Raw genomic sequence first — 12,233 nt, 5'->3', positions numbered from 1 at the left:
GTTTGCAAACATCTCGTTGTTTCTTTACATGCATTTAGCTACTGATACATCTTTTGCAGTGAATGAGGCAGACCTGCACACATACAATAAAAGAAAGCAAAAATTACCAGGTTTGGGCTTCTCTTCACAGCCAGAAAGATTCTGTTGAGTCTGCCAGCAGGAGATCTTGCGTATTAATACTCTACCTGGAAGAGCTGACATGTTGAAAATGAGATTAACACCTTCCTGTTTTACATTAACTAAGGCTAAAGTGTCATTTGCCTTATCAGGAGAAAAAATTCAATACTGAAATGATAGGGTTGCCAGCAAGGTATGGTTTTAAGCAAATGTTAAAATACTAAGTAGGATTTTTTTTGTTGTGGTGGTGGTGAGTCTTTGAAGATAAATACCTTGTGCAAATAAAAGCCAAAATAATCAGGATGACTCGAAGACTACATACAAACACATGAAGCACAGCAACTCCTTTTCCGGCCAATCCTAATTGACATTTGGCTCCTAGTAAACAACTTGTCAGAGCACTTAAAAAAATAATAAATAAATGAATGCACCATGTCAAAGAGTTCTGATGCCTTAGTATCTGTTGGCAATTCCAAACCAGCCTAGAAACAGAAGAGCTAATATAAATGATTTATTTGTTCAGATACAAGATAGCACTTTTTAATTCCCTCACTTCACAATCCATCTAGTTATGTATTTACTAAAGATGAGCATTTAGATGAAAAAGTATTAAAAATTCTAATGTAGGGAAGTCTCGAAATCATTGTCAGCTACAGGGGTAGGACGAGCGGGCCGGGAGTGGCTTCATGTTGCTCTCCGCCAAGAGGACCCCCCAATAGGAACTGGTGGGCTTTTCTCAGGCTGGTGAGGCCGGGCGGTCATCCACACTTTGTCCTCAGGTGACAGCCCCCTTCTGCAACGTGAGGCCCACTTCTAGGCGCGGCAGGGAGTCCAGAAAGGAGGACGTAAGTTCTTTGTCCTCCAGGCCTCATAGTCTCATTGTACAGACACATCAGCCACAGCCGGAATACTATTTGGACTCCAATCAGAGCAGAGGCAGAAACACCTGAAACGGGAGCATTGAGGGAGGGAGAATTCTCCAGGGAGGATCTGGGACGCTTTCCCAGAGAGACGGTGTGAGCTGGATCCTGCAGGATGAATAGGATTTTAACAGGTGGGAAGGGAAAACGGTAGGGAGGGTTTTCTAGGTAGAATGGACCGATTCATTATATTTTGACACCATGATCACAGAGAGCATTATGGTTAAACAGACACCTAAAATACATCAACGGAAAATATGTTATTACAGAAAATGCTGTCAGCAATCTACTTAAAAAAAAAAAAAACTATCTATACATGTGTACTGAATCTACAAATGGTAAGAAAAAAGGAAAAAATGAGACTTTATTCTCCTTGCTCAATGTCTACTATTCAAACCTTAAGAATAAAACATACCAGTAGCTATTGTTTCTATTCATTTCAGAGCTTCTACTTGCTGATATCTTATGGGGTCTCCAGGAGGTGGGGGAGATGAAAACTCCTGAGATTTTCAGGAATGCCAACAATGTGAAGTTGGAATCCCACTCTAACTACTTTCATTCATTGTTCCAAAGGTGACACTGGTCCTTGTGTTCAAAGGGAGCTGGAGGAGGACAAGCAGTTTTAAGGTAGCACAAAGAAAGGCAACTTAATGCTTCCTTAAGGAGAAGCTGCGGAGGGCTGTGCTGGTGGGGACAAAGATAATACAAAAACAGCAATAAGAGAAAAAGCACGGGTGGGGTGGAGGGGGGAAGGAGTTCTGCTGACTTGGGATGAGGTAGAAGGAAGAGGTGGAAGTCACCTGCACAGGTGTTTGAAGAAGATTTGGGAGTGAGGCAAACCTAGGGACAACAGAAGCAGTGAGGCGGGATGCAGAGAGACATCCAGGGAGCTCCCAGGAATAATGGAGAGCACACGTTGCATCATCAGGATCACTGAGACCCGAATCCTCTGGGGAAGTCATGTCTTTTTTGTACTAAATGTTTTGAAGCAGAGCTTGGGGGTGGAGTGAAAGAGGAGGGGAAAATCACTGGGAAAAATTAAGCAGTCTGAAAGGAGTCTAAGATTATGAAGATAAATGTTTACCTCTCTGCTGCATTGTATCTCTTGAAATGAAACTGGTTTTGAATAGTGCTGCATCCGTACTGCAAGAATGTGGGCATTGTGAACAAATTGACTGTCTCAGATGATTTGACACATTTTGATTTCTGCTTAGGAAAATATCTGTTAATCCTATTAGAAAGAGAAGGAGAGGGTCCTGAGTAGGAATAGAAGAGATCAAATCACTTACCATCTTGCTCACACTCTCCCACTGCCAAGGTCTTAAAGTCAGCATTGCCACAAGACCTGGCGCCTCATCCCTGCCCCGCTTGGCCCCGCATGGAAACCTCTTCACTACCTGCCCCCACCCCCCCATCCTTGCCATGGCCCTGGTTAAAATCAAGACCAGACTGGATGGCTGCCTTGTCGCTGGCAAACCAAAGCAGAAAAGACCTGGCGTTATACTTTCTTTTCATGTATTTTCTTTCTTTTCCTCCATCCTCCCTTGTATTTTCCTTTTCTTTTGTCTCCTTCCTTCCCTCCCTCCCTCCCTTTCTTCTTTATATGGTTTGCTGTTTCCTAATACCCAACTCTAGACCATTCTTTGTGTTTGGCAAAGGAAGCAGTTTTATTGTTGGGTAACTCCAGGGGGGATATGGTGTCTATGATGTTGTCTGAGCCAAACCTCCCCCTGGAAGGTTAACTACCTCTCGCTTACTCTCCGAGGGGGAAGGATAACAACCACAGGCTCGAGCACCAGCCACCCTCTCTTGCCAGAAAGTGGAGCTGTTCCTGCCTGGGAGTACCTCTGCTTCCCACACGGGTGTATCTTCAGTGTTGTAGTGAGACTTACTGGGACCAGTTATCTGGACTCTGAATTGATAAGAGTACAAAGGACAAATCTGGGAAACAGAAGACATTTTTTCCTCCAACTACTTCCCGAAAAAGGTTCTGCTGGGAGCAACACCCAAGTCTGATCAAAGGATCTGTTCCTCTGTCTCAAGAGCCAACGCTGGAGCCCAGCATGCAGCTAAAAATATGCACTCACAGTCCTAGAAAATTGTATTCATTAGACTCTACCTACAGGTCCTCACCCAGAATCTGCTCTATGCCAAAGCAGCGTGCGGCTGTTAATCCTCCTTTATAGATTAGGCAGTAAAATAAAGAGGGTGGGGCTGAAATGCAGGGGAAGTCTGCACACGTGTTTGGAAAGGAAGAAAAGGAAAAGCACAGGGATTTCTTGTTCTCTCCTTCCTGTTCCGAGTTGCCAGGGTTGTCCAGACACCACGGAGAGATGCAGGGCTTTTTCACATTTACAGTATTTTCACTGCCACAGGGTTAGTGCTTGCTGCACGTAAAATGGGGAGTTAGAGACAGAGCAGATAAATGCTTTTCAAACAGTGGCACATTATTCTTTCTGGATCCCTCCTCCCCTCTTCTTGATATGTTAGGAAAGAATGAGAATCGGAGCTGACATTACGGAGCACTTACGATGTGCCAAGCACTGTGGCAAGTGTGTTGTATACGGGATCTCCTTTCCTTCTTCTAAGATAATGTGGGAGGTAGACACTTCTCTCACCACCACTTTGCAGGGGAGGACATTAAGATTGCCGAAGGGTGAACGAACTTGAGCAAGTAAGTTGCAGAGCTGGGATTTGAACCCGAAGCTTCCAGAAGTCTTGCTCTTGACATCGGCGCCATAATGCCATCTCTGAACAGTTCCTGTAAAAACGTGTTTCACAGCTTTCATTTAGGATCTTGGTGACCGCGCCTTAGTAACAATTATGTTATTATGTTCCTTTTCGGGATTTTCTGCCATCAAATGGCAGGGTTCCTTGAAGGCAGGGACTGTGTCTCCCTCACCTCTGCACCTCTGTGACCCTTAAAACCAAGTATCTTGCACAGAAGAGGAGCTAAAGAATTATTTGTTGAAATGAGCTTTAGATTACCCCTGTATCTAAATAAAGCCCATCTAAACAAGTCCATTTCCCAAAACACTGGGGTTTTCCTCTTCTTTGTAGCCATCCTCTTCTTGTTTTGTTTTCAAAAGGCTGATTTTGAACTGGAGGGACATTGCAGTTGTCTTGTCACTTAGAGTGATTTGAAAGTGAGAGTCTGTGTAGTGCTTTAGCCTGCCCTCAGCAATCAGGCCTCACACTCACAAGGCTCTGATTGTAGGAGTTGCCTTATTTGCATTGATGAGGATGAGCCAGCTGCTAGAGCATACAGAACTGCACCTGACACAATCACCGAGTTCAGGATTAGCGCGGGGAATCAGGAATCCACTGCGCTGCATGGCAATCTCAGCCCTACATTAGAGTCACTCATGCAAAATGACCCAAATTTGCAATGAGCACAATTAGCAATCCAAAGATGCATGTTAATTTGGGGGCCGATATTTTCCTACATGTCCCTAAATTAAAAATAATAAATATACTCTTTCCTAGGGCGTGGAAATAATTCAGGGGATTATGAGTTTGTAAAAAAAAAAATGCGTAAACCCCAAGAAATGTGGATTTCTTTGGGTAACTAGCCACCCCCCACACACATATATCAGAGGTATTAAGTTTGGCATCAAATATGGTAAGATCTTTGTGGTGTCATGCTCCTTTTTGAATCAGGAGAAAACAGCTATTTACAAGGATAAAAATACTAAAAATAACAATAGCTATAATATGTGGAAAAGGGAAATCAAAGCTTTCTTTTTTAAAAAGAGATTTGATATTTTCTATTATGTATTAATATTTCTGAGGCTACATTTGGGTCACACATAACCACAGATACACTCAGTGATTTCAGGATTTTCTAAAAGTGCAAGAGATTATGTTGAATTTTTATTAAACAGAGTCTATAAATCAAATGGAACCTTCTCAAACCCTGTACTGTGTTTCCATATGTCTGCAGTCTATAGGTATTGAAATGCTCACCTATACTTTAGAAAAAAAAAAAAAACACAACATTTTGCAAAAATTGAATAAATGATCATTCGAAGCAAAAGCATGCAGTTCAAAAGCTAAACCTCCCATTGGAGAACAGAAAATTTAATGAGCTTTTAATGGAATGCAATGCTCAGAGTAGTAAATTATTTGTTAGTTGACGATGCAATCAGCATGCTGATTAAGGTTGCTTGGTTTTTTACTAAACATTAACTGAATGAAAACGGGTAGTCCTTGTTCTGCTTGGGGGGCTTTAAGGAAGCAAATGGACTTTCAGAACAGAGATTGTCAATAAAGGTGAGTGCACTCCAGGTGTCATTTGAATATGATGATAAAATACTTCTGATAAATATTTAAAAGCATTTTAAATCCACAATGTTCGCCTAGTGTATTGTGGACTCTGTTTAAAGAAACAGTGGGCCTTAGCAGGCCTAACAACAATCCCTCTATCTCTCTCTAGAAAGAAATATCTAGATCTGCTTTCTTTTATTGCAAAAGAGAAAAAGGGGGGTGGTATGCTTTGAAAATATAAGCCAGCATGGACTCTGAGACCAGGAACTGTTTAGAATGTGAACCTAAAAAAAAGACAAAAAGGACAAAAATCAAAACAAAGGAAAATATTCTGACAGCAAATAAAGGAAGAGACATCTGTTTCTCTGGATAGATTAAGATAACATTTTAATTAAACAGTTTCGATATTCTGATGTTTTTAAATAACTGCCATTAGAATACATATGTATTTTTAAATTTATAAATGACGGCATTCTGAGGGCAAGAAGTATTGTAATATTGGAGTTATATCCTGCCTAATTTAAGAGGTCTGAAGGGGGAGTAAAAGAAAAAGGGCAAAAATTGAAAATAAATTATATAATGCTTATTTTTGTTGTTAGATGGTTAATACAGAATTTATAAGGTCTATCATTTACCACATACTAATTGGTATATACAGTTACTATAAATTATTGTTTCTGAGAGAGATTTTGTTACTAACTGTGTTTAAATTTCTAAATTTCTTTTCCCCCTCAAAAGAAGGGGCTTTTTTCTGTTTGTTTGTTTTGCTCTCTACCAATTGCAGAATTATGGGTTTGTAGGTTAATTTTCTTTGAACAGCTACAAAGTTCTTTTTCTATAAATCCTAATTAGTTTCATCATTGGTGATTCTCTGGCAATGATCAGGTACCCTTAAAATCCGATAAATAACTACCTCTCACTTTTAACTATTCCTGTTTATGACCCAAGAGGTTAAAAGCCTTTGACTGGCATTTGACTTCTGACCTCATATAAATGTTATCTTATCAGTTCCTGCTTGTTAACTTGTATTGAGTGCTTGTCCCTGATGGCTTTTAGATAAAGGGTTGTGGGCTTCTTTCTTTTTTTTTTCCTTTTTAATATATTTCCTATAGGAACTAAGCCATTTGCTTTGTTCTATGCCTGGTGCACTCCAGTCTAGAGAGTAACCTGCTATAAATCTGTTATAAAGCCCCAAATATACTTTTATTTATTCTCGACATTATTTTAAGTTTAGCTTTATGGGTGGGATTTTATCGTTGAGAATATATATTTATTATAATTAATAGCAGTAATTACTAGCCATCTTAATCCTTTACCATGTTAGTCAGGAAACTGGTTAGCTTGGTATTCTATTAAAAAAAATGCAAAAAAAAAAATTTTAGCTTTGCATTTACACCAGCATGAGATGAGTTAGAGAGATAATTTATGGAAATCTTGCCTCCCCAGACTTTAGAAGTCTGCCTAATGAGAGAGTCATCAGTAAGATATATCTTTTTTTAAAAAATTGAATCCAGACCATGAACAGGGCATTTTCGAACCTTTGGGGACGAAGGAGGTGGCCTGGAGCCCTCCTTTTCTCTTCTGTCCTAAGAATTAAGAAGGATTTCGGCCCTTTATTCCATTTGCAGCTGTGTGTGTTGTTCACACATTCAAGTGTGTATGTATGTGAGTCCAGTCACTGTGTACAAATCTAAATACATTTGAATGTTTGCATTTTAATCTCTCCATACCTCCATGGCATCATGAGAGTATTCTAGGCAGATATTGGTGCCTCCGAGGCTGCCTCATTTGCAAATGACCTACAATGTGATTTCTAAACAAAATATTACATTAATTTCTATGTGGAAAACAGGCAGTAAGGAGGGGAAGAAGGAAGAGGCAGCCATCTTGGAGTCCTTTTGCCTTTTAGCCTCTTTTCTCTTCCCAAGGTTCGAGAGAGTTAGAATATTATCTTTATTTTTAATTGGCCTTGAAAGTAATGCAGGAAGCACATACAAGAGACATTTGTATTTGTGTTTGGGGTAGAAAAAAGTTGTAACCTCTTTGGACTTTAAATAATAACTGCGACTATAGACAAACTACACCTATTATTCTCAACCCTTCTAAATAAATATACATATAAATGAAGCATATGCCACAGCTTGTAAGAGACCTGCACAAAACCTATTAGGGGAAACAAATGTCTATTTGGACCATTCGTTTACTGTTATCTAAAGAATTAATATGTCAGTAAAGTTATCTGCCCTTCCTCCTCCCCCATTCTTTCTTTTCTCCCCAAACACACTCTCACATGCACATACACAAACACAAGCATTCAGACACCCCCCAATCTGGAGAAATGGCAACCCTGGAAACTTGCCTTTTTTTTTTTTTTCTTTTTTAATAGGAATTTCCCACTTTCTCTTAGGTCTTAAGTCTTTAAGAAAGCAAAAAAGACCAGCTTTTATTTTTTTAATTTTAATTTTCTGTGTGTGGAGAGCTGGTCTGGCTCTGTAGTGCCCTGACACTGCTTTCATCATGCTCATATTCTGGCAACACACAGGTTTAATACAATTTGTCCTAACTTTTCATTTCAACCATTGCTTCTCTCAGAGTGGCCAGAGTTTAAAGACAGCGAAAGCAAAGGGAAAAGAAATACCACGGCAGGGGGAAAAACAAACCAACCCCCAAACTGGTGCTGGTATTCACAGCACTGACACATTCTCAAATGTTTTCTCTGTAGTTATAACACAAAAGCGCTTTCTTCCCTGTTTTGATGTGTTAAAGACGGGAAAGAGAGAGGACACTTGGAAGTGGTAAAGTAAGTATTTGGAAGCACAGAGAAGGTGTTTTTCCTTTGAATATCCAGCATGTGTCAATAACATGTAGAGGCTTACAGTTTCATATTAATTAACATTCTGTAAACGGAGAGGGGATGAAAAGTTAAATTTAAGCAAGTTGTGGCACACCGCCGAACTTTGAGCTACCAGCGTTGCCGTTTTGTGAGTCATGAGAAGTGTATCTGAAGCCCCTCATGCTGCTAGCTCTGAAATAAGGATAACCAGAATCCTGAGGCCCTCTGAAAAGGGGGTGAGGATATCCAGAACAAATTATTATCTAATTCTGGCATTTGGCAGAAGAGACCACGAACTTTTTTTTTTTTTTAACTCCTTTAATGTCAGTAATCTGAAGTAATGTCAGTGATTTTTTCCTAGCCCGTATTATTTGCAGGTTGTTTTCCTGAGTGAAACAAGTAAGGATTTGAAACACAAATAATGACCTGATTCCTAAATACTCTCTCCTATTCTGGTGGCCAAATTCTCTGAGTTGAATCCCAGAGTCCTTTACCATTATATTTTGTATTCTGGCTTTTTTAGAAGTAAAATTTAAACATGTAAGCTGGATGACTTCAAAATTGGTGTAAGTTACACTACCGCTTTTTTATATCTAATTAGCGTATTAACATATAGGGGTAAGTCTTAGTATACCCAAAGAAGAAAAAAGTGTTCACTTCAACCAGTTTCTGTATCAATCAAAATGAACTCCCTCAGAATCGTTGGTGTATTTTGAAACATAGTTAGACGAAGACAACGACGAAGGGGAATCGAGGCCCTTGGCTTTTCTGTAGAGCTGTATCGCCAAGATTTATAAAGTTACCTAAGGGTGTATTAAAATATATTGCCTTTGTATGTTTATATGTTTATAAACTTACCTCAGGAATATATTAAGAAATACAGTCCATTTGATTTTTTCCCCCATTCCTTGCCAAAAATCAATCCTGCTCTGTCTGGAAAAAAACAGAGAATTCTGTGATGTAATATCATATAGCTTTCTGTATTTCAGCAAAGACACAGAGGACACAGAACCAAAAATATCAGTATTTTTAGGACCCAAGTTACAACTATTAAGGTTTAACCCCTTCCTTTGTAAAGACCGATAGAAATGGATTTCTCATTTCTTTGGTTTCTGTCCTCCTCTTTGCACTTTTTTTTTTTTTTTTTTAGGTATAAATTAGCTTTGTGCTTTCTTAGTAAAATGTTTAATCTGGGCACATGCTTGCTTTCCCAAATAGATTCTCATGCTGACTCTCTGCAACTTGTCTTGGTTTTTGAATGGAGAGCGGTTTTCCTTATTTAAAAAGCTTTATAATTCGGACTCAGGGAGCCAGAACCTCTTTCTGTCCATCCGGACATGCTCAAGGGTCATACCCAAGATCATAAGCCATGTTTGCATCCTCCTTATGGGAAAATGGTAAAATAATATACACAAGCATCTGATACCAGGGGCATGGCCTGGACACACACCTTGCCCTCCTCCCCTTGGCCTTGCCTGCCCTGAAGAATGAATACATCCATCTCCAAAGTTGATGCTTCGAAGTGACCAGTCAGATGCTAGCAGGTCAGCTGGCTGTCCTCTTGGACAGAGGGTCCATAAATCAGAGACATGTTGGTGTGGCTGAAAGAGGAAGGTAGTCTAGCCTGAGGGAAGCCACGTAAATCTCTCCCAGTGCATTGTTCCTGGTAGGGAGTGGGGGGTGAGAGTTGGGGTAGCTCCTGGGGCCTTGCACTGTTATTAATGCCCCGGCCCTCCTGCAGTGGGTGCTAACTTGTTGTGCATGAGAGCTGCCACCACCCTTCCCAAACATCGGGCCGCTTGGAAAAGTCAAGCACTGCTGAGCCCTGATTTTCATTTAATAGTCAAAACCAAGATGCATTTGGGCTATGATGATAGGACAGCTCCCTTGAAAAGATTATTTGAACTACAAAGGCATTCATTTAGGGCTAGCGATGTTGCAAAAGGGCCTTCTAGAAATTAGCAGCCTGTCCCGGTATTTGGAGAGCAAGAGTGACAACTTATTGGAAGTTCTCAAGGAATCATTTATATTTCACACTCCACTAGGCAGCTGATTTGAGATTGTCTGTTAGCATAACAAAGGCTCTGAGCCTGTGAACTTCAGAAACCTTTCGACCTCTTAGCTGCTGGCATGAATAGCCCCCAGTTCTGCCTATAGAGATCTCCCAAAGCTCCCCTGTTCGTGGCTAAATTGTTAATCAGGGTAATTTAATATAGTTTTCAATATGCCTCATCTCTTATTGGGAAAGGTATTCACAGCTTCCCTACCCCTGAAAAAAAAGTTCTTTTATTCAAGTGTGAGAGGGGCAGCTGCAGACAGACCCCCATCTCTCGCTGCTCCCCCCACTCCTCCTCTGTAGCAGCAGCAATGTTCGGAAGGGCAACCACAGTGAAGGGCCAGAAAAAGAAACTCGAACTACGATGCCTTTGCCCGCACTCCAACCTGAACCTGAAATTCCAGCCTATTTACGCTGGGAACCGACAAAACAAAAACCCGAAGCTCAGCCATAACTGACATCTCAGAGCCAACACACACGCGTGCGCGACTGAGCGTGCGCGCGCACGCGCGCGCGCGCACACACACACACACACACACACACGCACACGCCACACCCCCTTCTCCTCCCTCCCTTTACTACCACGCTTCCCCTCCCTCTTCATCTCCCAACTAAGCCTCTCTTCTGGCTCCCGACAAAACCCACCAGACCCCAAGGCCTGCTAATTTCGTTTCTCTCACTCTTTGGAGGCAGCCCACACCATCCTGCGTTCTCCTTCACACAGTCACCCTCAGCCCGGAGCCGCATCTTCTCCCAGTGTCACATACACTTGTTCTCACCCGCTACCTCGCACACTATCAATTCACATGCACATTAGTTAGCTGAAAAGAGCCAGAGCACAAATATATTCATTTTAATCCAGTTAAGACCTAAGAGGTCTCATAGGATATTATTCAATAGTTTGAAAATCAAGTATAAAACTCAGATTTTGCTACACTGTTTCATCTCAGAGAGGTCTGCAGCCAGGCCTTTTACTTTCCTCCAGTACATAAGGTAAAAAAATAAAATAAAATAAAGTGAATAAAAAACAATCACAAGCAACCCACCCATCTTCACGCAACCACTCTTCAAGTGTTATTTTGTTTTTTTAAAATGCTGTGCTTCTCATACTCATGGGCAAAGCCAAAAGAAAAATTCCATACAAAGAAGGAAAAAATATGAAATCACTATTTTAAAAAACAGAAGGATACAAACTCTTTTCCATGCAAGAGTTTTAAAACATCTATAATCTTTAATCTTTCATTTTTATGCGAGAATTTTAAGACATCTGTAAATGTATCTGAATGTTTCCTGATTGCTTTGGTGGTGATTTTCTGTGCAATTGTGCTCTGTCTTTGTGCGAGTTGAGACCCTGTGTCTTGCTTCTTCCTGAAACAGCCATTTCTCATTAGCCCTGTCTTGGTTGGTGTACTTGTCTCTCAGCCTTCTAAAGTTGGATAAAGACAGGATCTAGTGCCTGAACTATTTTCTTTGAATCTGCTCTAGTTAGTTTGGTCCCTGATGAGGGTATGGACTTCCTTCACACACTTGGGATCCTAGTCTACCAAGCGTCTCAAAACTGCTGAGATGGGAGACAAATTCTATTTATAAGATCCAAGAAAGGATTACTAACCTCTAAAATAGGAAGTACAAATACAGACCCATAATCAATAAAACAAAAGAGCTCAGCCTCTTTCTCAAGATAATTTTTCTTGTAGTTAAAAGAAAAAGATTTAAAAAATACATTTCCTGGTCAATTTTAATATCTAAACAATGCCCAAAGGTGACACTTGGGAACAGAAAATAAAGTAAGTGTATCTGGTTATTATTTTATATGGCAATCCAAAAATATGCATTTTTCTTAAAAAAAAATCTGACTGCTTAAATGTTAATGGTGTGGAAGTTTTTATATCATAAGCATTTTTGTCAATAATATATGCATTATTCATTTTAATGACAGGCCCTTTAGTTTATTTTATTCTGTAAGTAGTGATTTTCATTTTCATGATGTCTCAAACCAAAATATTTAAAAAATATTGATAGTTACAAGTCAGTGAAACAA

At 40.2% G+C, this 12,233-nt stretch overlaps 1 long non-coding RNA gene across 1 annotated transcript in view; it reads right to left on the bottom strand.

Annotated features, from left to right (window-relative positions):
* Positions 1-2,127: 2,127 nt before the first annotated feature.
* Positions 2,128-12,233, bottom strand: part of LOC116586166 — a 32,556-nt gene continuing 22,450 nt past the window's right edge. Inside the window, exons 2-3 of the long non-coding RNA XR_004283921.1 lie at positions 3,568-3,798; positions 2,128-2,268 (exon numbers count right to left, since the gene is read on the bottom strand). This is a non-coding gene — a long non-coding RNA (uncharacterized LOC116586166). The remainder of the gene's footprint in view (positions 2,269-3,567; positions 3,799-12,233) is intronic.

The sequence above is a fragment of the Mustela erminea genome, chromosome 3 (genome assembly GCF_009829155.1).
Source record: "Mustela erminea isolate mMusErm1 chromosome 3, mMusErm1.Pri, whole genome shotgun sequence".
Taxonomy (NCBI): Eukaryota; Metazoa; Chordata; class Mammalia; order Carnivora; family Mustelidae; genus Mustela; species Mustela erminea.
This window is presented reverse-complemented; position numbering and strand designations above follow the sequence as displayed.